Below are 24167 nucleotides of genomic sequence, written 5' to 3'. Positions count from 1 at the left end.
GACCTCTTCTCCGCTAGCCAGCGCGTATCTGCGTCTAGCCGGGATGCCTGAGCTCCAGTGCGATCTGTTGTGCTTGCAGCTTCGGGAGACACGTGCTACTCGGGTGAATGAATCGAACGTCCCCACCCCCGCCGACAGCCAATAACTGCGAGCCACAGCCCGGCCACTTCCGCCTATTGCGGGCGTCGGCTAGGGTCCGGCGGCCCACGTGAGGCTCCGGAGACAAGGGAGTAGGCGGTGGTGCGCCAGGGGCGGGCTCTCCCAGCCTCGCCACTAATCCAGGCGCTCGCCGGGGACGGGAGGGGCGGGGCTGACGTGGGGCGCCAAGGCTTAAACGTGACGGACAGGCGGGCGCAGGGAGGAGTCCAGAGCCTAGGGGCGAGGAGTGACGGAGAACACTGCCCAATAACGGGAGGGGTTGGGCTGTCTGGACCAATAGGAAGTCCGTAAGGCGGGGCCGGGACTGCAGCAAGTTCAGTTGCACGGAGACCGCAGCTGTTCTCTGTCAGTGGAGGCAGCAGCGGTAGAGGCGGCGGCGAGGACTGGCGGCGGCGAGGAGGTGAGTGTCCGCCGCGCTCCGCACGGTCCTCTTCCCGCGGCGGGTCGGAGCGGGTGGACGTGCGCCGGCACCGCTGCGAGGGACGCTTATGTAAGGGTCGCGCGCGCAAAGGCGGCGCGGGCTCCGCGAGTGACGGCTGGAGGAGACAGCGGCGGGCTGTGCGCGGTGCGCGACGCGACGCGGCGGACGGCGCCCCTCCCCCTCGTGCGGGGGCTCGGCCGGCTGGACCCGCCCCCGGACCCGCCCCCGGCTCCAGCCCTCGAGCGCCCCTTCGCAGCGTCCGCCCGCGGCCTCATTCTTGCTCTCGGGCCCATTTTGCAGATGGAGAAACTGACTAAAGCGCCTCGCGCGAGGTCCCTGAGGGTTCGAACCCAAGTCTGTCAGGATCGGGAGCCCAAGTTGTCCCCATCGTACTGGATGTGGCTCAGCTCTGGATGTGCAGGAAGCCGCGGCGTGTAAGGCGAGGGCTTTCCTTGTTCTTTGCGCTCGCACTCCGCCTCCCGTAGGATCCTCTACTTTGTTTCAGACGGGGAAGCTCCAGGCGCCCAGACGCAGTGATTCGCCCAAGGCCGCTCATTCAGGAGGTGGGGCTGGGCTCAGCCCCTTATTTCTCCAGCTTTTAGTAGTTTACAAAGCGCATCAGAGTCGGAAGCCAAGTCCCTAGGTCCCTGGCAACTTTGAGATTCTTTTGTTTTCTTTTCTTTTTTAGACAGGGTCTTGCTGTCACCCACCCAGGCTGGAGTGCAGTGGCGCGATCTCGGCTCACTGCAGCCTCGACCTCCCGGGCTCAAGCGACCCTCCTGCCACAGTCCCCCAGTGCTGGGACTACAGGCGGGCGCCACCACGCCTAGCTAATTTTTGTATTTTTTGGTAGAGACGAGGTTCCGTCATGTTGCCCAGGCTGGTCTCGAACTCCTACGCTCAAGCGAGCGGCCTGCCCTGGCTTCCCAAAGTGCTGAGATTACAGGCGTGCCTGGCCTGAAATTCTAAAAAATCAGATTGTGTCTTTATTTTGTGAGAAGAGGTAGGCCTGGGCTCCTTACCCGTTCTCCAGCTGAGAAAACAGGCTCAGAGAAGTACCAACACTTGCTGATGACAACCAGAACCTCCAGAGTGCCTGCCATCTGCCTCCCTATTGCTCCCGTACCCACTGCCACCATCAGCCCTGGCTGGCCTCCCCCAAGGCACCCTTTCCCTGTATGTGATGCAAACACTTGTGCTGGGGGTGGATGTGCTCAGCATTTCTCTCACTTGCAGCTACAGCTTCCTGCCTGCAGGCTCTCCTTAACTGTTGAACTCTTAATCACATTCTTTTGCACACCTACAGTGTTCCTATCCCTACACTGGGCCGAGAGACAGCGTGGGCGATGAGGTCAATCCTTGTCCTGCAACTGCTGACAAACCGATTGGGGGAGAGAAAAAATAAACAAAACCTAAGCAGCAAGGCAGCCTGCTGCAGATGTTTGTAGAGAGCCTAGTGGGCGAGGTATTGGCCCTAGGAGGACATGGAAGAGGAAGTTCAGTAGAGGCCAGTAAATCACAGCAAACCACACACTAAAGCGAGAGAGAGGAGAAATGGCCTGCAAGGGGATGGGCTTGGGAAGGCTTCGTGGAGGAGGTGAGTTGTGGACCTCTTTTTGATGCCGCTGCAGTGGAGAAACAGTGATTGGATTTGAGCAGCTAGAAAGTTTTATTCTGGAGAGGTTTTGTTAAAGAGGTTTTTTTGTTTTTGTTTTTGTTTTTTGAGATGGAGTTTCGCTCTTGTCGCCCAGGCTGGAGTGCAGCGGTGTGATCTCAGCTCACCACAACCTCCGCCTCCCGAGTTCAAGCGATTCTCCTGCCTCAGCATTCTGAGTAGCTGGGATTACAGGCGCATGCCCCCACACCTGGCTAATTTTTGTATTTTTAGTAGAGATGGGGTTTCACCATGTTGGCCAGGCTGGTCTTGAACTCCTGACCTCAGGTGATCCGCCCACCTCGACCTCCCAAAGTGCTGGGATTATAGGCATGAGCCATCATGCCTGGCCAGTTACAGAGGTTTCAAGCAATTAGAACTGGAAGAGGAAGGCTGAGGAAAGTGGAAGGAGAATGTGGGGGAAACAACTTCACTGTTGGGTGTAAGAAACTTGATTGGTCACTGGGAAGAGGCCTCTACAGGAGATGTAACCAGGTGAGGGCACTAGGATTTGCTAAGGTGCAGGTAAGTCAGTGACTGGAAGCCAAACTGAGGAAGCAAGATTAGATGCAAAGGTAGACGGGGCTGGGCGCGGTGCTCATGCCTGTAATCCCAGCACTTTGGGAGGCCGAGGCGGGTGGATCACCTGAGGTCAGGAGTTCGAGACCAGCCTGGCCAACATGGTGAAACCCCTTCTCTGCTAAAAATACAAAAACTAGCCAGGCCTGGTGGCGGGCACCTGTAATCCCAGCTACTCAGGAGGCTGAGGCAGGAGAGTTGCTTGAACCTGGGAGTTGAAGGTTGCAGTAAGGTGAGATCACCCCCCTGCACTCCAGCCTGGGTGACAGCGTGAGACTCCCTGTCAAAAAGAAAAAAAAAAAAAGCCCAAAAGGCAGACAGGGCTCTGAGGGCCCAGCTGCGGGCCTGAGCTGCAGATTGTGTCCCATGGTGTTCTGGTAAGCTCCCTGAAAGCAGCCGTCATTTTTTTACTAATGGCTCCTTCACCTGCCGTGCCCTGCTCTTAGGGAAGGGGCTTTGTTTGCTACAGTTGCTCAGTGTCTGCTTTTTGAATTAATTAGGCTATCATCCAAAGTTTCCTCAGTTTACCCCAATGTACCCTCATGTGTCATAACGCCTTCTGTCTTTCTACTGAAGCCCGCTGCAGCCTGGCTGACTCGGTTCCCTATGCCAGTCCTCACCTCCAAGATCTCCCCTAGAAGGTTGTCCCTGGTAGCCCACAGTAGGTCCCCCAGGCCCTTTTCCCTTTTTTGTCCTGCTCCTTGCTTTCACCCGGTCTCACTTCCAGTGCCCCAGGCACTGTGATAGGTACCTGTCCTCCCACCACCACTCATGGGGGCTCTGGGACCAGTGGCAGGGCAGGACCTCAGATTCACTACTCTTATCCCAAGCCATAGTTCCGTGTCCCTCTTCCCTCTGTCCTCTCAGTCCCTAATAGTGCCAGGAACAAGTAGGTGCTTAATGAATGTTTTGGGTGAATTAGTTGAAAAGGGGTCAAACTGGGAACCAGTGAGGAGAGAAGGGTGCAAGATGGGGAATACAGAAAGGAGTTACTTTTGGAGGTGGCAGGGATGGCCAGTACCATGGTCAGTATGGCAGTAAATCTGGCAGTCCACATTTCTCACTGGCACCTTCTGCATGGGCTGGAGGCCTTGTTCAGGTCAACATTTTCTGTGTTGTTTTTTTTTTTTTGGAGACGGAGTCTTGTTTTGTTGCCCAGGCTGGAGTACAGTGGCACCATCTTGGCTCACTGCAGCCTCTGCCTCCCGGATTCAAGTGATTCTCCTGCCTCAGCCTCCTGAGTAGCTGGGATTACAGGCACCAACCCTTTGCCTGGCTAATTTTTGTATCTTTAGTAGAGATGGGGTTTCACTATGTTGGGCAGGCTGGTCTCGAACTCCTGACTTCAGGCGATCACCTGCCTCGGCCTCCCAAAGTGCTGGGATTACAGGCGTGAGCCACTGCACCCGGCCTCTGGTCAACATTTTCATTGAAGATGAGCATGGCCTTCTCTTTGGCTGCCTCCCAATATCGTCCTGGCCCCATCTGAATGGGCCCCGTTTCTTGTATCCTGAAAGTTCCTGCTTTGGAGCAGGTTTCTCACCCAGAGGCCTCCTTCACAGCAGCAGGGCATTTTGCCTGCTCACTCTGAAACCTCACCTGGGCCTGACTGACCATGCCTTCCTCTCTTTCTCTTAGCTGCCTTCTAGTCTCACCTGTGGACACTTTGCCAAAGGAGTCGGGCCTGACGGTGGAAGATGGGAAATGGCCAAAAGAATAAACCATTTCCTCTTACTTACCGAATGAAAAGCTTGCCTCATCTTGGCGTTCAAGACTCTCTAATATGATTCCACCTGTTGGGCTCTTTCTTCCATTTGCCTCCGCAGGTACCCTCTTCTGTGTCAGCCCCCATAGTAAGATTAGTCACTGTTACCCCAAACTCGCTTCTCACGGTCCCCCCTCTGCTCTTGTTCTTGTTGACTTTTTTTCTGCAGGGCCTTGCTTCTTATCTTGTCCTGTCAAAATTAAATTATTCTTCGAGACACAGGACTTTATTAAGGCTTGCCAACTCTATTCAGTTGGACTGGGCTCTCTTTTCATAACGATGATGATAAGTAATGATTTATTGTTATTAATAATAAAAGTCAACTACTGTGTGGTGGTGACAGCCTTGCTAAGCCCCTTACATACACATAATGTGATGATCACAACAATCCTATTACGAAGGTCCTATTAGATCCATCTCTTACAAATGACGGACTCTCATAGGTGAGACTCAGAGAGGTGAAATAACTCGCCCAGAGTAACACAGCCAGGCAGGCTAGGCGGCTCACTGCTGGAGTCCCTCTCACGTGCCATCCCATTTTTGCTTCTTTTAACCAGCCCCTAACAACTTGCTTTTTGGCACTTTGTGGGCAGGGCCTGAGTGTACATACAGTTCCTTGTGGAAGGCATGTGCTCAATAAATATTTTATTGACTTGAGTGCCCCAGACATTGAATTTCAGCCTTGACGTTATCTGCCAAGGCAGCTGGTTTTCTCTGAACAGGGATTTGAGCTTGCTGGCCTGTTTTTCCATTTTGCTGTTCATTGACTAGTGCCTAGGGTAGGTGTGGCTTTTTCGGAAATAAGCAGTCGATAAAACTCCGAAAAGTGATTACACAATACCAACTGTGGGCTCCCATGGGCATAAACACGAGGTGGGCTCTTACGTATGGCAGGGAGGGGTCTCTGCAGGAAAGGATTTGAGGAAATAGCCGGGAAATAGAGGACACATCTCAGGTCACATAAGACAGCTCCTTATTAGTGTCAAGTTGTGGAGTGAGAGAAGAACCAGACTCCCAGTATTCAGAGGGAGCTCCTGAAGGATTAGAGACAGCTCTGCGGAGATGCAGAGAAAGCGGGCCTGAGGCTGGATGGAGTGGGCAGGAAGAGAAAGCACTTCAGATAAAACCAACTGTTTCTAGAACTTCTTGTTCATGTGTAGTGGGTGGCAGAAAAGGGTTTTACTTAAGCGCTTCCCACCTAGCCTGTCGGTTAACGTCCCAGTGTGTCCTCTGTGCCAGGCATGGTGCCACTGCTGTGCGTGTGCTGCCTCATTGGGTATTCCCTAGTACGCTGTGAGATGGGCATTGTTATTATTCCCATTTTACAGATGAGGAAACAGACTTTGAGTGATTACAGAGCGGCTGTCAGAGTAACAAGAGGTGCAGTCCAGGCAGTGGAACAGCACAGCTGGCGCTTCCAGCCCTGTACCCTCCTGGTGTCCTCAATGGAAGCAACGAAACAGTTCTTGGCCGGGTGTGGTGGCTCATACCTGTAATCCCAGCACTTTGGGAGGCCGAGGTGGGTGGATCACCTGAGGTCGGGAGTTCGAGACCAGCCTGACCAACATGGAGAAACCCCCATCTCTACTAAAAATACAAAATTAGCTGGGCGTGGTGGCACATGTCTGTAATCCCAACTACCTCAGGAGGCTGAGGCAGGAGAATCGCTTGAATCCAGGAAGCAGAGGTTGCAGTGAGCCGAGGTTGCGCCATTGCACTCCAGCCCGGGTAACGAGTGAAAAAGTTCTCTGGGTTCTAAAATCGGTGTTCTTGCCACTCCTGTTTTCTCTGGGAAGTTCCTGGAGCAATGAAGGTAATGCTGTTTTTTCTTTTGCTTTAGATAGTGTCTGCCTTCTGGAGAGCTGACCAAACACTAAGGGTAAGTCCTGTGCCTGAATCCAGGCTGGCGGGATGCGTGGGGGTCTTCACCAGGAGCAGCTGTGGATGCCAGCAGTTTGGCATGTCAGGTCTTAAGCTCAATCAATAAAAAAAGGCTGTGCTCTGATTTGTGGATAATATCCGTTTAAGCAGTCTTGTCTGTTTCCAGTTGCTCCTGATTTTTATAGGAAAGTGACATCTGGCTCCCTGCTGGCCCCATTTGGCAGCTGGCCAGCCTCAGCAGAAGGCCCTGGTTCTGGAAGGGTATGGTCAGCTTGGGAAGCTGGGCAGGAAGAATCCCTGGGGCTGGGCCGCCTCTGAGAAGACCCCTTGAGTCAGCATGGAGAGCAGGCAGCTGTGGTGTGAGGTGGTTCTGCCAGCTGGTTGTAAAGTCACTTGACACGGGTTTCCAGAGGGTGATGCTCAACCTTTGCCAGTCACGGTAACAACGGGGAAAAAGGGACCTGCCCTTCTTCCCCTGCACATTTTACAGGCATGTGCCACCACACCTGGCTAAGTTTTTTTTTTTCCTTTTTTTTTTTGAGACAGAGTCTTGCTCTGTTGCCAGGCTGGAGTGCAGTGGTGCAAGCTCGGCTTACTGCAACCTCTGCCTCCTGGGTTCAAGCAATTCTCCTGCCTCAGCCTCCCGAGTAGCTGGGACTACAGGTGTGTGCTGCTATGCCCAGCTAATTTTTGTATTTTTAGTAGAGACGGGGTTTTACCATGTTGGCCAGGATGGTCTCAATCTCTTGACCTTGTGATCCGCCCACCTCAGCCCCTCAAAGTGCTGGGATTACAGGCATGAACCACTGTGCCCGGCCTAATTTTTGTATTTTTAGTAGAGGTGGGATTTTACCATGTTGGTCAGGCTGGTCTCAAACTCCTGACCTCAGATGATCCGCCCTCCTCGGCCTCCCCAGGTGCTGGGATTACAGGTGTGAGCCAGTGCGTCTGGCCTCTACTGCTTTTACAGTTCCCCCAACGTGGATTTCCATGGTGGCAGGTGCCTGGGAGATTCAGTGGCCTCCCCTCAGCCTAAATTCCACAGCCCTCCCGCCGGTCCCCTGCTAGTCCAGTCCCCTCTCCCCCTGCTGGTCTGCAGGAGCAGCTGAGCCAGGGAACCAGGTGCTTTCCCAGCATTTGTGACAACAATAATGCTCTTCCCTTCAGGCCCGCTGTGGCCTTGGGGACTTTGTGGCTCAGGGACAACTTTCTCCAGAGCTTATGTCCAGTGCTGAGTGGGGATTCCTTGGTATAGGAGTTTTTCTCGGTTTTCCACCAATTATGTGGGGGTTTTCCTCTGACGACCCTTCATGACGCAGGAGCTGGTTTCCTGTGTGAGATTTCCCGCAGTCCTCCCTTGGAGCTAGGTCTTGGGCCAGCAGGTGCCGTCTGCATGCTACCATTGAGTAAGGGCAATGGGCTCATGGTGGGAATGGCCGTAACGTGGAAGAACTCCACCCTCCACGAGTTTCACCCCCTTGTTCTCTCTCTGCTTGCTCTGTCCTCTTATTCTTGGCTGCTAGAGTTGGATGTTATTTCTCTTACTTGCATCCCTACAATGAGAGGTGGGCATGTTGGGGAAGGTTCCCCCCAAACCACTTGTCTTACGGAACTGAAGAAACTGAAGCCTAGAGAAGGCTGCTTAGCAGAATCCAAGATGCTGATCCCATTGTTTATTCTTCTTTTAAGATTGCCATATTTTATTGATGTCTTCCCTTAGATCCATCAATAGAGAGGGAAAATCAGTCATCAAGAAGGGACCTCTTCTTCCAGGTTATGTAATTTGTCAAAGCTTGTTTGGCTCCTCAGTTCCCAAGGCACTGCTGACTTGAGCTTTGCCTAGGGACTAAGGCTCTGCAGTCTAAGCTTGTCACCCTCCCCTCCTCTTCAGCTTTCTCCTGGGGGGGACATGGATGTGGCCCTTTGTTGTGTTGTTAAGTGTTACGCCTGAAGGCGTTACCCCAGGTACTCCCAGCACTACCTCTGGTTTCCTACTCTTGTGTTACCTCCTTGTCCTGATTTGCCTCGAGGCCAGAGAAAGAGGTGGGGCCGGGAGGGCACGGGACAGCTGGGAGTACATTTCCACTGCCTGTGTGCGGAAGGGCCTGACTGCTTCTGTGGCAGCTCCTCTCCTGACGACATCCACCATGACATCACAACGAGGCTTTGGGAAAATTCCACGACCTGGCCATGCTGAGTCATACTTAGTCTCTAGGGATGTGTGTCACGTTTCCCTTGTCTGTCACTGAGCGCTGCAGTTACTATGAAGTGACACATGCTGCCCATTTATTACGTTTGCACATCACTTTATGCTGCTTTGGAGCCTCTTCTCATGTACATGCTGTGTATCAATGTGAAATGTATTAATATTAAATCATTAATAATAAGTATATTATTTATTCTGGAAAATATTTGTCTCTTGCAATGGGTGAGGAACCAGAGGTTCAGAGAGACTAGAGACTAAGCGACTTGGTGAGTTTCGGGTGACTGGTGCGTGGCATGTCTAAGGGAGGTTTGGATGCTATACCCACTCCTACCCCTGGATTTTTGTGTAATGCAAAGATTATTCAGAAATTACTTTGGTCAAAAACAATCGATTTTCAATTTGTTAAAATTATGAATTCAGAAACCTAGTTATTTTAAGGGCCAGTCTTTTAAGTTTAGCTTATAAGTGTAGCCTATAAATCTTTTTGATCTATTTACGATTCTAGGACATTTTAACAGTCACTTTCAGGGGGCTTTTATGTATTTATTTTTTTTGCGATGGAGTCTCGCTCTGTCGCGATCTCGGCTCGCTGCAACCTCCGCCTCCTGGTTCAAGCGATTCTCCTGCCTCAGCCTCCTGAGTAGCTGGGATTACAGGCGCCCGCCACCATGCTGGCTAATTCGTATTTTTAGTAGAGGCGGGGTTTCTTCATGTTGGTCAGGCTGGTCTCGAACTCCTGACTCAAGTGATCTGCCCGCCTCGGCCTCCCAAAGTGCTGGGATTACAGGCGTGAGCCGCCGCCCCTGGCCTTAGGGGGCTTTTTGATTAATGCTTGGTCCCATTTGCAAATTTGATGAAACTTCTGAAATGTTTCAATTGAACTTATAAATTATATTCAACTTCCGTTAACTATTTTAATAATTCTTCTGGTCAGGCATGGTGGGTGGCTCACGCCTGTAATCCTAGCACTTTGGGAGGCCAAGGCGGGCAGATCACGAGGTCAAGAGATCGAGACCATCCTGGCCAACATGGTGAAACCCTGTCGCTACTAAAAATACAAAAATTAGCTGGGTGTGGTGGTCACGTGCCTGTAATCCCAGCTACTTGGGAGGCTGAGGCAGGAGAATTGCTTGAACCCGGGAGGCGGAGGTTGCAGTGAGCTGAGATTATGCCACTGCACGCCAGCCTGGCGACACAGCAAGACTCCATCTCAAAAAAAAAATAATAATAATAATAAATAATAATAATTCTTCCATTTGTCTGATTAAAAAAAACCTCTAATACCTAAATGACTCTTGTAAATCTAATAAATGAAGCTGAATATTACACTTTTCTTAAACTTTCCTATACCGTTTTATGTTTTGTTTATTTATTTTTGTTTATTTTGAGACAGGGTCTGATTCTGTCACTCAGGCTGGAGTACAGTGGCACAGTCTCAGCTCACTGCAACCTCTACCTCCCAGGCTCAGGTGATCTTCCCTCTTCAGACTCCTGAGTAGCTGGGACTACAGGTTCAAGCCACCACACCCGGCTAATTTTTGTACTTTTTGTGGAGACGGGGTTTCACCACATTGCCCAGGCTCATCTCGAACTCCTGAGCTCAAGCAATCAGCCCGCCTTGGCCTCCCAAAGTGCTGGGATTACAGGCGTGATACATTTTAGTTTTTACAATAGCTTTATTGGAGTATTACTGAGATATAATAAGTTGCACATATTTAAAGTATACAGTTTAGTAAGTTTTAACATATGTGTACCCTTGTGAAACCATCACTGCAGTCCAGAGAGTGAACACATTCATCACCTTTGGAATTCCTCCCTCTGCCTCCGCACTCTTCAAGAAACCATGGAACTGCTTTCTGTTACTATAGGTTAGTTTCCATTTTCTGGAATTTCACATAAATTGACTCATACAGTATATATTCTTTTTTCTCTGCCTTCTTTTACTCAGCATAATTATGTTGAGATATGTCCATGTTGTTGCTTGTATTGATAGTTCATTTCCTTCTTTTTTTTTTTTTTTTTTTTTTTTAAGACAGAGTCTTGCTCTGTCACCCAAGCTGGAATATAGCGGCGTGATCATAGCTCACTGCAGCCTTGATCTTCTGGGCTCAAGTGATCTCCCATCTCACTGAGTAGCTGGAACTACAGGTGTGTGCCACTATGCCTGGCATATATATATATATCTTTAGTAGAGATGAGATCTCGGTATGTTGCTTAGGCTTTTTTTTTTTTGAGACGGAGTCTCACTCTGTCGCCCAGGCTGGAGTGCAGTGGCATGATCTCTGCTCACTGCAACCTCTGCCTCCCGGGTTCAAGCGATTCTTCTGCCTTAGCCTCCCAAGTAGCTGGGACTAGAGGCGCCCACCACCACGCCCAGCTAATTTTTGTATTTTTAGTAGAGACGGGGTTTCACCATGTTGGCCAGGCTGGTCTCAACTCCTGACCTCAAATGATCCACCCCATCTCAGCCTCGAAAAGTGTTGGGATTACCTGCGAGAGCTACCGCACCTGGCCATTAGGCTTGTGTTGAACTCCTGAACTCAAGCAGTCCTTCCCACTTCCCACGTTGGCCTCCCAAAGTGCTGGGGTTACAGGCATGAGCCACTGTTCCTGGTCAGTTCTTTTTTTTTTTTTTTTTTGAGACTGAGTCTTGCTCTGTCACCCAGGCTGGAGTGCAGTGGCACGATCTCGGCTCACTGCAAGCTCTGCCTCAACCTCCTGAGTAGCTGGGACTACAGGCACCCACCACCACACCCAGCTAATTTTGTTTTTGTATTTTTAGTAGAGACGGGGTTTCACTGTGTTAGCCAGAATGGTCTTGATCTCCTGACCTTGTGATCCTCCCGCCTCGGCCTTGCAAAGTGCTGGGATTACAGGCATGAGCCACCGCACCCAGCCTTTTTTTTTTTTTTGCTGATTTCATTATATGGGTATTACAGTTTATCCAGTCACCTTTGTTGGTCATCTCAGGTGCTTCTACTTTTTGGCATTTACAAATAAAGCTGCTGTGAACATTTGTGTATAAGTCTTTGTGTGAACATATATTTCCTTTTCTCTTGGGTAAATGCCTAGGAGTGGAGTGGCTGGATCCTGTGGTAGCTGTATGTATGTTTAACTTGAACTGCCAAATTTTCTGACGTGGTTGTAGTATTTTACATTCCTACCAGCTGTGTATGAGAGTTCCAGTTTCTCTTCATCCTCCCCAACACTGGCTATGGTTAGTCTTTTAAATTTTAGCCATTTAAAAAGGTATATGGCGGTATCTCATGGTTTCAATTTGAATTTTCCTAATGATAATATTGTTGAGCATCTTGTCATGTGTTTGTCATCTGCCAGTACTGATTTTAAACTTAGTAAAATTTCTATGTAAAATCACACGTCTAAACTAACTACTCAGTTACATGTTTTTTGTTTTGAGACAGGGTCTTGCTCTGTGCCCCAGGCTGGCTTGCACTGATGCGATCGTGGCTCACTGCAGCCTCGACCTCCCATGCTCAAGCGATCCTCCCATCTCAGCCTCTTGAGTAGCTGGGACCATGGCATGCACGTCATGCCTGGCTGATTTAAAAAAAAATTTTTTTTTTTTGAGATGGAGTCTCACTCTGTTGCCCAGGCTGGAATGCGGTTTCATGATCTTGGCCTACTTGCAACCTCTGCCTGCTGGGTTCAAGCAATTCTTCTGCCTCAGCCTCCCGAGTAGCTGGGATTACAGGCGTGGCCCAGCTAATTTTTGTATTTTTAGTAGAGACGGGGTTTCACCATGTTGGCCAGGCTGATCTCGAACTCCCAACCTTGTGATCTGCCCGCTTTGGTCTCCCAAAGTGCCGGGATTACAGGCACGAGCCACTGCACCTGGCCTTTTAAAAAATTTTCTTTGTAAGGTGTAGAGGTGTGATTTCACTATGTTGCCAGGGCTGGTCTCAAACTGCTATCATGCGATCCACCTGCCTCAGCCTCCCAAAATCATGTGGTTACAGATGTGAGTCACCACGCCTGGCCTCAGTTACGTGTTTTAATTGGAATCTCAAGACTGATTTGTTATTCTAAACAGACCATATTCTCTTAGAGTACATAAAGTAACAGATAACACACAGATTTATTAACACAAAAATATAAATACTATGGTTTTTATTTTCCTAGCCTTGTCTATATTTAATCTAATATTTTCCTGGAATTAGAGAAGCTTACCTAATAAGGAAATAAATACATGATTTTAAAGTATAGTAAATTATTTTTCTAATGAACTTTTGGCCTTTCTTTCTCAACTGGATGACATTTTCTTTATAATTAAAGAGACCCCTGGCAGGGATGAAACTGGACTTTGAATCTAACAGCTAAGCAGAGCCTGCTCCACTACCACCGTTTTGCCTCCAAATGGGGATGGTCTAACAGCCCATGTGCCTCAAATAGAAGTATCACATTACTAATGTCTTCCTCTTCTCATCTCATGTAACTCTGCAGTTCCCACCACCCCCCGCCCAAACCATTTGAATTCAGTTAATCTATTTAAGGCTTCCTTTTTGTTATGCAGTATGGCCACAAAAATAGGTGGAACTAAATACAAAATAGATACAGTTTAGATTCTTTAGATTCTCTGTATCTCCCAAGGCTTTCTCTGACCAAGGACTAGTAAAATCATGTCTGACCCACCAGGGCTAGAATTTGAGTCCCAGTCTTCTGAGTCCATGTCTGGCATTTCCTTCCATCTCTTAAACCTTTTCAAATAAAGAGAAAGAGAGGGTGGTACTTAAGAGTTCTTGCTTTCTGATCACGCCTGGTTACCAATAAATTATAGCATCTGGAACCAGTGCCACCTTTTTCATGTTCTTCAGTTCACCCCCCTGGAAATGGTGAGAATTTTGGCCTCTCCCTAACCTCCCGGTGGAGAGCTACCAATCTTTGGAGAGGCCATTGCCATCAAATTCTTGTTAGAAATCTGCATCTTGGATGATAACTAGGTGCAGAATTGCATTCCTGTCTTGGTCACTGGGTATGGTCCCAGGAAGCTTGTAGGTGGTGAGTGGACCTGGTTGAGAATTATTAATGCAGTTTGACCTCTCCTTTGATGTCTGATGCACATGTGGCCCAATGTGAGTAAGAGCAGAGGTTTGTAGAGTGACAAGAAAAGGACATTTGGGGGAGAAATTGGCAGGAGGCTGACTTAGGTTTTTGAGCTGCAAGAGTTTTTTGTCCCCCATTTTAAAAAATTGTGGCAAAATACATTGTCTTCATCCCTTTGGGCTGCTATAACAAAATAACCTTATTCTAGGTAATTTATAAACAATAGAAATTTATTTATTTATTATTTTTATTTATTTATTTTTTGAGACAGAGTCTTGCTGTGTCACCCAGGATGGATGCAGTGGTGCAATCTCGGCTCACTGCAACCCCTGCCTCCCAGGTTCAAGTGATTCTCCTGCCTCAGACTCCTGAGTAGCTGGGATTATAGGTGTGTGCCACCATGCCCAGCTAATTTTTGTACTCTTAGTAGAGATGGGGTTTCACCATGTTGGGCAGGCTGGTCTCGAACTCCTGACCTCAAGTGATCCGCCTGCCTTGGCCTCCCAAAGTGCTGGGATTACAGGTGTGAGCCATTGCGGCCGGCCTGAAGTTGTTTTTTCTGAGACGGAGTCTTGCTCTGTCACCCAGGCTGGAGTGCAGTGGTGCGATCTCGGCTCACTGCAAGCTCCTCCTCCTGAGTTCACGCCATTCTCTTGTCTCAGCCTCCCAAGTAGCTGGGACTACAGGCGCCCACCATCACACCCGGCTAATTTTTTGTATTTTTATTGGAGACGGAGTTTCACCGTGTTAGCCAGGATGGTCTCGATCTCCTGACCTTGTGTTCCGCCCGCCTCGGGCTCCCAAAGTGCTGGGATTACGGGTGTGAGCCGCTGCACCCGGCCTTTTTTTTTTTTTTTTGGAGACAGTTTCGCTATTATCACTCAGGCTGGAGGGCAGTGGCTCACTGCAGCCTCCGTCTCCTGGGTTCAAGAGATTCTCTGCCTCAGCCTCTCTATTAGCTGGGAATACACACGCCTGCCACGACGCCCGGCTAATTTTTGCATTTTTTAGTAGAAACGGGGTTTCACCATGTTGAGAAATTTCTTTCTTTCTTTCTTTCTTTTTTTGAGCCGGAGTCTCGCTCTGTAGCCCAGGCTGGAGAGCAGTGGCACGATCTCTGCTCACCACAAGCTCCGCTGCTTCCCGGGTTCATGCCATTCTCCTGCCTCAGCCTCCCAAGTAGCTGGGGGACTACAGGCGCCTGCCACCACGCCCGGCAATTTTTTTTTTTTTTTTTTTTTTTTTTGCATTTTTAGTAGAGATGGAGTTCCATCGTGTTAGCCAGGATGGTCTCAATCTCCTGACCTCGTGATCCTCATGATCCCGGCCTCGGCCTCCCAAAGTGCTGGGATTACAGGCGTGAGCCACCGCACCTGGCCGAGAAGTTTATTTCTTAACAGTTTTGGAAGCTGAGAAGTCCAAGATCAAGGCAGCAGCAGATTCGGTATCTGGTGAGGGCTTGTTCCTCACAAATCACGCTGCCTTCAGGCTGCATCTTCACAGGGTGGAAGGGACAAGGCAGCTCCTTTTGACCGTGACCTCTTTTTTTTTTTTTTCCTCTGACTCCTGGGCTCAACATCTTCCCACCTCAGCCTCCTGACTAGCTGGGATTATAGGCGCCAGCCACCATGGCCAGCTCGACCTCTTTTATTAGGACGCTAATCCTACTCATAGAACAGGACCCTCATGACAACCTCCTCAAGGCCCCACCTCTTAATACGATTGTATTGGGAGTTAAGTTGAACATGTGAATTTTGAGGGGATGTCCATATAACACATGTATTATGTACACCTAATATTAAACTTACTTTTTTTTTGAGATGGAGTTTCGCTCTTGTTGCCCAGGCTGGAGTGTGATGGCATGATCTTGGCTCACCGCAACCTCCACCTCCCGGGTTCAAGCAATTCTCCTGCCTCAGCCTCCCGAGTAGCTGGGACTACAGACGTCCGCCACCACACCCAGCTAATTTTGTATTTCTTTTTAGTAGAGACAGGTTTTCTCCATGTTGGTCAGGATGATCTCAAACTCCCGACTTCAGGTGATCTGCCCGCCTCGGCCTCCCAAAGTGCTGGGATTATAGGTGTGAGCCATCGCACCCAGCCGAAACTTTCTTAACCATTTTCCAGTGTACAGTTCAGTGATATTAAATATATTTATATTGAGCAACCATCACCGCTATCTGCAGACTTTTTTTCATCTTGTAAAACTGAAGCTCTGTAACCCTTAAATCCTGACTCCTCATTCTCCACTCACCCAAGCCCCTGGCACCCACCATTCTACTTTCTGTCTCTGAATTGGACTGCTCTAGGCACCTCATATAAATGGAATCATACGGTATTTGTCTTTTTGTGACTGGCTTATTTCACATAGCATAATGTCCTCAAGGTTCATCCATGTTGTAGCATGTGTCAGAATTTCTTTCTTTTTTTGAGATGGAGTCTCGCTCTGTCGCCCAGGCTGGAGTGCAGTGGTGCGATCTCAGCTCACTGCAAGCTCCACCTTCCGGGTTCACACCATTCTCCTGCCTCAGCCTCCCGAGGAGCTGGGACTACAGGCGCCTGCCACCACGCCCGGCTAATTTTTTTTGTATATTTAGTAGAGGCGGGGTTTCACCGTGTTAGCCAGGATGGTCTCGATCTCCTGACTTCATGATCCGCCCACCTCGGCCTCCCGAAGTGCTGGGATTACAGGCGTAAGCCACCGCTCCCAGCATTTTTTTTTTTTTTTTTTTTTGAGATGGAGTTTCACTCTTGTTGCCCAGGCTGGAGTGCAATGGTGCGATCTCGGCTCACTACAACCTCCACCTCCCGAGTTCAAGCGACTCTCCTGCCTCAGCCTCCCAAGTAGTTGGGATTACAGGCATGCGCCACCACACCCGGCTAATTTTATATTTTTATTAGAGACGGGGTTTCCCCATGTTGGTCAGGCTGATCTCAAACTCCCGAGTTCAGGTGATCTGCCTGCCTCAGCCTCCCAAAGTGTTGGGATTACAGGCGTGAGCCACTGCGCCTGGCCGAGAATTTCTTTTTAAGGCTGAATGATGGGCCGGGCACGATGGCTCACACCTATAATCCCAGCACTTTGGGAGGCTGAGGCAGGCAGATCACGAGGTCAGGAGATCGATACCATCCTGGCTAACATGGTGAAACCCCGTCTCTACTAAAAAATACAAAAAATTATCTGGGCATGGTGGCGGGCACCTGTAGTCTCAGCTACTCGGGAGGTTGAGGCAGCAGAATGGTGTGAACCTGGGAGGCGGAGCTTGCAGTGAGCCGAGATGGCGCCACTGCACTCCAGCCTGGGCGACAGAGCAAGACTCCGCCTCAAAAAAAAAAAAAGGCTGAATGATATTCCATTGTATGGATTTTACTTATCCATTCATATATCTGTGGACACTTGGCTTGGTTCCATGTTTGAGCCATGTTTGAGCTATTATGAATAATGCTTCCATGAATATGGGTGTACAAATATCTCTTTGAGACTTTGCTTTCAGTTATTTTGGATATATACCTGATTGCTGGGTCAATGGCAATTCTATTTTTAATTTCTCAAGAGCCTGCTATGCTATTTTCCACATCAGCTACAGCATTTTACATTTCCATTAACAGTGCACGAGGGTTCCAGTTTTTCCACATCCTCACCAACACTTTGTTGTTTTGATAGTAGCCATCCCAATGGGTATGAGGTGATATCTCATTGTAGTTTGGATTTGCATTTTCTTAATGATTAGTGATGTTGAGCACCTTTTTTTTTTTTTTTTTTTTTTTAGATGGAGTCTTGCTTGCTCTGTTGCCCAGGCTGGAGTGCAGTGGCACCATCTCAGCTCACTGCAACCTCTGCCTCCTGGGTTCAAGCTATCCTCTTGCCTCAGCCTCCCAAGTAGCTTGGATTGTAAACATGCACCACACCATGCCTGGCTAATTTTTGTATTTTTAGTAGAGACTTGTTAGCCAGGCCGGTCTCGAACTCCTGACCTCAAGTGACCACCTGCCTCAGCCTCCCAAAGTACTGGGATTACAGGCGTGAGCCACTGTGCCTGGCCTTGAGCATCTTGTGATGTGCTTATTGGCCATTTGTATATCTTCTGTCTTCTTTGGGGAAATGTCTGTTCAAGTTCTTTTCCTTTTTTAATTTTTACTATTTATTTATTTATTTATTTTGAGACAGGGTCTTGTTCTGTTGCCCAGGCTGGAGTACAGTGGCACAGTCTTGACTCACTGCAGCCTCGACCTCCTGGGCTGCAGTGATCCTCCCACCTCAGCCTCCCTTGTAGCTGTATTTTTTTGTATTTTGTATTTTGTAGCTGTAGTTTTTGTATTTTTTGTGGAGACAGCGTTTCACCATGATGCCCAGGCTGGTCTTGAACTCCTGAGCTCAAGTGATCTGCCTGCTTCAGCCTCCCAAAGTGCTGGGATTACAGACATGAGCCACTGCACCTGGCAAACTCCCAAAATTCAACACACACACACACACAAAACCACCTGATTCAAAATGGGCAGAGGGGTCGGGTGTGGTCCCAACTACCAGGGAGACTGAAGTGGGAGGATCACTTGAGCATGAGAAGTCGAGGCTGCAGTGAGTCGAGATTGTACGACTGCATTCCAGCCTGGACAACAGAGTGAGACCCTGTCTCAAAAAAAAAAAATAAGTTTTGGGAACTTTCTATGTATTCTTGATATTAATCCCTTATCAGATACATGATTTGTAAATATTTTCTTCCATACTGTGGATTGCCTTTTTACCCCATGATAATGTCTTTTGATGCACAAAATTTTTACATTTTCTTGAAGTCCAACTTGTCTACCTTTGCTTTTTGTTGCCTGTGCCTGCCTTTGGTGTTATATCCAAGAAATCATTGTTAAATCTAATATAAAGCTTTTCCCCTATGTTTTTTCCAAGAGTTTTGTCATTTTAGGTCTTATGTTTAGGTCATGGATATGGTGTTAGGTAAGGGTCCAATTTCATTCTTTCTCATGTGTCTCTGCAGGAGTTGTTTTTTTTGTTGTTGTTGTTTTTGTTTTTGGTTTTTTGTTTTTTTTTTGAGACGGAGTTTTACTCTTGTTGCCCAGGCTGGAGTGCAATGGCGCGATCTCGGCTTGCTGCAACCTCTGCCTGCCGGGTTCAAGCGATTCTCCTGCCTCAGCCTTCCGAGTAGCTGGGATTACAGGCATGTGCCACCACACCTGGCTCATTTTGTATTTTTAGTAGAGACGGGGTTTCTCCGTATTGGTCAGGCTGGTCTCAAACTCCTGACCTCAGGTGATCCACCCGCCTTGGCCTCCCAAAGTATTAGGATTACAGGCGTGAGCCACTGTGTCCAGCCTCTGCAGGAGTTTTAAGTACAGTCTGTCCTCACCTGTGGCTGTGTTCCCCTTTCAGGTGGTAAAGGGGCACTGTGAGATACAGTATTTCATAGTACAGTTGTTTCTTGGTATCCCCTGGGGACTGGTTCCAAGACCCCCTATGGATGCCATAATACTCCAAGATGCTCAAGTGCTTGATAGAAAATGGCATAGTATTTGCATATAACCTATGCATATCGTCTTGTGTACTTTAAATCATCTCTGGATAACTTAAAATACCCAATCCAATGTCAATGCCATGTAAATAGTTCTTATACTGTATTGTTTTTATTTGTATTATTTTTTATTGTTGTATTGTCATTTTTTATTTTGCTTTTTTGAATATTTTTGATCCCCAGTTGGTTGAATTAGTGGATGTGGAACCCACAGATACAGAGGGCTGACCATATAGTAAATGAAGGCAGTGGTGTCACTGAGTGATGACTCTGCTCTCAAAGAGGAAGGAAAATGTGCTTCACCATAGGGCCGGTATTAAATGACTGGGGGGTGCAGAGAAGATGAAACCTAAAACTTCAAGTCATTTAACACAGCAATTCCAGTTCTAGAAATGTAACCTGTGGTATCATGGGACAGGCATGCAAACGTATGAGGTGATAGCAGAAAATGGGAAATCACCAAAATGTACATCAGAAAATGATTGCTACATATGAAGTCTGTTCTGTGTCATATGATGTAGCCTTTAAAAATAGCTCATGTATCCTAATCAAGCTGTCACTCTAAATTTATTACCACAGGACAAGAGCTATGATGCCTTTACACAAAAAATATATATTATAAAACAGAATGTATAATATCTCATTTTTTGTTATTTTGGAATGCTATACCAACAATTTGTTCAGGTTGCTGGAGTTACAAAATTATGTGTTAAAAAAATTTTCTATATAGTATTTTTTTTCTTTATAGTATGTTTTAATTTTAAGTTATCAATTTAAAAAATCTAATTAGAGAAGGGTGCAATTCATAACACTACTTGGGGCTTAAGGTCGAGTACTAGGTACTTAAATATCAGAGTTTGACTCTTTTACCCCTCTTTTCCAAAAAATTGTTTTGGGGGATGAAAACCTCTTTCTAAATGCCATGTGAGATATAGATTGCTGGGGAGTGGTGGAGTGAGGACTTCATAAATGCTGTTCCTCCATTAAAAGGAATGAGAAAACTGGCAAAAATGATTAAAACCAACTTTTTCAGAACTCGAGAAATTAACCAAAGGCTTGCAACAATCTAAGACACATTTATTCAGGAAAAATCGCAGAAAAAAGTTATTCTTGTTTTCAACAAAAAGTTATGAGGCATGCAAAGAAACAAGAAAGTATGGTTCCTACACAGGAAAGACACAGTCTTTTCCAGCCTAGATGTTGGACTTCATAGACAATGATGTTAAATCAACTATTTTAAATATGTCTAAAGAACTTAAGGAAAATGTGAGACGAGTGTCTCACCAAATAGAGGGAGGCCAAGGCAGGTGGATCACAAGGTCGGGAGATCGAGACCATCCTGGCTAACACAGTGAAACCCCGTCTCTACTAAAAATACAAATAATTAGCTGAGTGTGGTGGCACACACCTGTAGTCCCAGCTACTCAGGAGGCTGAGGCAGGAGAATCGCTTGAACCTGGGAGGTGGAGATTGCAGTGAGCTGAGATCGCATCACTGTACTCCAGCCTGGGTGACAGAGCAAGACTCAGTCTCAAAAAAAAAAAAAAACCCAGAAATTCTGGTGTTGAACTGTGTAGTTACTGACATGAAAGATTCACTAGAGGCTGAACAGCAGATTTGAGCAGGCAGAAAAAAATCAGCAAGCTTGAAGGTGGTACCTTGAGATTTTTCAGGCTGAGAATGAAAAAAGAATGAAGGAAAATTAACAGCCTCAGAGACCCATGGTGCACCGTCACACAAATCAACATATGCATGATGAGAGTCCCAGAAGGAGAGGAGAGAAAGGGTCAGAAATAATGGCCACAAGCTGATGAAAAACAGTAACCTACCCACTCAGGAAGCTCAGTGAACTCCAATGAGGATGAATATCAGAGATCCATGCCTAGATATTTCATAATCAAAGTGTCAAATGACAAAGAATCTTGAAAGCAGCAAGAGATGAGCAACTTATCTTGTTCAAAGGATCTTTGATCAGATTAACAGCTCATTTCTCCTCAGAAATCATGGGAGCTAGGAGGTAGTGGGATGAACACTGTTGAAGGCAAAACCTTCAACTGTAATTATTGGACTTTTGAGTCTTAAATGGTCCTGACCTCTTTGTCTTTAGGGACAGTTTTTCAATTTAATCCCTAATAACAATTAGTCAAGCTTCCTTGACCTGTAGGAAGGCCTGTCTTTAGGCCGGGCACAGTGGCTTACACCTGTAATCCCAGCACTTTGGGAGGCCCAGACGGGTGGATCATTTGAGGTCAGAAGTTCGAGACCAGCCTGACCAACATGGTGAAACCCCCATCTCTACCAAAAATACAAAAATTAGCCAGGCGTGGTGGTGCATACCTGTAGTCCCAGCTACTTAGGGGGCTGAGGCACGAGAATCGTTGCTTGAACTTGGGAGGCGGAGGTTGCAGTGAGCCAAGATCGCGCCACTGCATTCCAGTCTGGGAGCCTGGGAGCCTGGGTGACAGAGCAAGACTCCATCTTAAAAAAAAAAGAAGACCTATCTTTTATAGAGTTCCCTTCCCCAAGTTTTTCTACAAATACCCAGAGATGCTTATGTGTTCCACCAAGTTTGGAACATAGTTAGGGAGTGAAAAACATAGGTTAAATGAATGTCATCTGTCTGGCTTGGTTATTTCCTTGGCCAGCTGTTCTCTTCTGTATGTTGCCTAGTTCTCCCTGCCTCAGGGCTGTTGCTTCACCCTTCATACCATATTGCCTTAAATATGCAAACGACCTGTCAGGCATTTCACAACATTTTACTGAATGCTCGGAGATAGCAGAATGGAATTACAATACAGAAAAAGATGTTTTGCTCACAAAGGGGAATTTACCCTTTACCTCAAGAAAAATAGAGCAATTGCCAATAACAATAATGGTGGTCTCTCCCCTGCCCATTAACCATCAAGACATCAGCAAATACTGGGGTCTAATCTCAACTAGTGTTACTCCAGGACACCATATGGAGCTGACTGCTGATGTTCTGTTCTTGATAATATCCCTTATGTGTGTGTAGCACTTTATAGTTTTTTTATTTCATTTTTTTCTTTTTTTCTCTCCCCCCCACCTTTTTTGTGTGTGTGTGTGACAGGGTCTTGCTCTGTCACGAGGCTGGAGTACAGTGGCACCATCCAAGCTCACTGTAGCCTCCACCTCCTGGGCTCAAGCAATCCTCCCACCTCAGCCTCCCAAGTAGCTGAGACTACAGGCATGTGCCACCACACCCAGCTGATTTTTTTTTTTTTTTTTTTTTTGAGACAGGGTCTCACTCTGTCACTCATGCTGGAGTGCAGTGGTGCAATCACAGCTCACTGCAGCCTCAACTTCCAAGGCTCAAATGATCCTCCCACCTGAGCCTCCTGAGTAGCTGGGACTACAGGCATGTGCCACCATGCCTGGCTAGTTTTTGTATTTTTTGTAAAGACTATGTTGCCCAGGCTGGTCTCAAACTTCTGAGCTCAAGCGATCCTCCTGCCTCGGCCTCCCGAAGTGCTGGGATTACAGGCATGGGCTACAGCACTTGGCTAGTTTTATTTTATCAACCAGTTTTCCCTGGAACTGGTTATGGTTGTGGTTTTGCTGCTTATGGATGACAGACCCGAGGTTCAGAGAGGTTCAGTGTCTCTCTCAGCTTCACTAGGAAGAGTTATAGCCAAGCTCTGACAGCAGCAAACCAGATTCTGGCCTGAGGTTCTCAGAATATGCTGCTGTTCCACAGGATGTTGCAATATGGTGTGGCAGGGTGTTACAGTGCACAGGGCTGAAAAGACCAACCTGAGACCCTCCCCTTTCCTTCTGAAGTTATCACTTCATAGACGTTTGCAGCTTTTATCATAAGAGCCATTTGTTGTCGCATGGCTTGTGGCCAACTGGGAGTCTACCTCCATCTAAGGCAGGGCGCTTCTCCCTGCCATGTTGCCCAAGGCTGTTTCAGTAAGACTGTAAGGTTTTCTTCAGCCCTCCTGGCTTTTGACTGCCCCATTCCAACTGGTTGCAAAATAGCTATTTGTGTTTTTGCTGACCTGAGCCATCTTTCTGTCCATTTTTACTTCTGATATTCTTATGTGGCAATCAGTATCTAGCAGAATGAATGCTCCATTTTCTAATCCTGCGTTTTCTCAGTTGACTGAGTGGCTTAAGGAGGACAAGTTATTACTGTGCAGTATTCCAAGAAATGGTTCTTTCCTTCAGCATTTACTGTGCATCTGTGGTATGCACAGCTCCTTACTGGATGCTGTGAGGCCACAGGAGGATCTGACAAGGTGGCCTTGCCCTGAGTTGTTTATCCGTGGTTGGGAGAGAAGGAATGCATGTGCTGGACAAAATACATGCTTGCATAGTGACTGGCTAGCGTGGAAGAGTAGTAATGACCTCATTGATCCTGCTTCTGTGCCAGGTGAGATGCTAAATGCATAAACATACACAGGGGGCTGGGCGCGGTGGTTCACACCTGTAATCCCAGCACTTTGGGAGGCCGAGGCGGTTGGATCACCTGAGGTCAAGAGTTCGAGACCAGCCTGACCAACATCGTGAAACCTCATCTCTACTAAAATACAAAAAATTAGCTGGGTGCGGTGGGAGGCTGAGGTAGGAGAATCACTTGAACCCAGGAGGTAGAGGTTGCAGTGAGCCAAGATCATGCCATTGTACCCCAGCCCGGGCAACAGAGTGAGACTGTATCTCAAAAACAAAAACAAAACACACATAGGGAATTACTGGGGAGTGGCATAGCAGAGTTGAGAGCATGGACCCTGGAGTCAGGTGGACAGGATGGAGTTCAGGCTTAGCCCTGATCAGCAAGTTCCTTAGCTTCTTCAAGCCTTGGTTTCCTCATCTATAAAATGAGGGCAGTAAGACCTTCCTTCCTTGTCTTACTACCCCCATTTTATAGATGAGGAAACCAACCAGTGGGGGCTGTTGGGTAG

General features: G+C 47.7%; 1 protein-coding gene across 9 annotated transcripts in view; it reads left to right on the top strand.

Annotated features, from left to right (window-relative positions):
• The first annotated feature begins 201 nt into the window (after positions 1-201).
• PC (pyruvate carboxylase) overlaps positions 202-24167 on the top strand; it is a 110757-nt gene continuing 86791 nt past the window's right edge. The window contains exons 1-4 of one of the 9 annotated variants that reach the window (XM_055354578.1): positions 473-559; positions 881-1143; positions 4452-4639; positions 6419-6457. The gene's annotated coding sequence lies outside the window, so the exon portion shown is untranslated. Of the gene's footprint in view, positions 560-880; positions 1144-1987; positions 2178-4451; positions 4640-6418; positions 6458-24167 lie in introns of those variants that run through there. The other 8 variants (XM_031015824.2, XM_055354577.1, XM_063710704.1 and 5 more) reach the window with 8 other exon arrangements.

This window comes from Gorilla gorilla, chromosome 9 (genome assembly GCF_029281585.2).
Source record: "Gorilla gorilla gorilla isolate KB3781 chromosome 9, NHGRI_mGorGor1-v2.1_pri, whole genome shotgun sequence".
NCBI classification, from domain to species: domain Eukaryota; kingdom Metazoa; phylum Chordata; class Mammalia; order Primates; family Hominidae; genus Gorilla; species Gorilla gorilla.
This window is presented reverse-complemented; position numbering and strand designations above follow the sequence as displayed.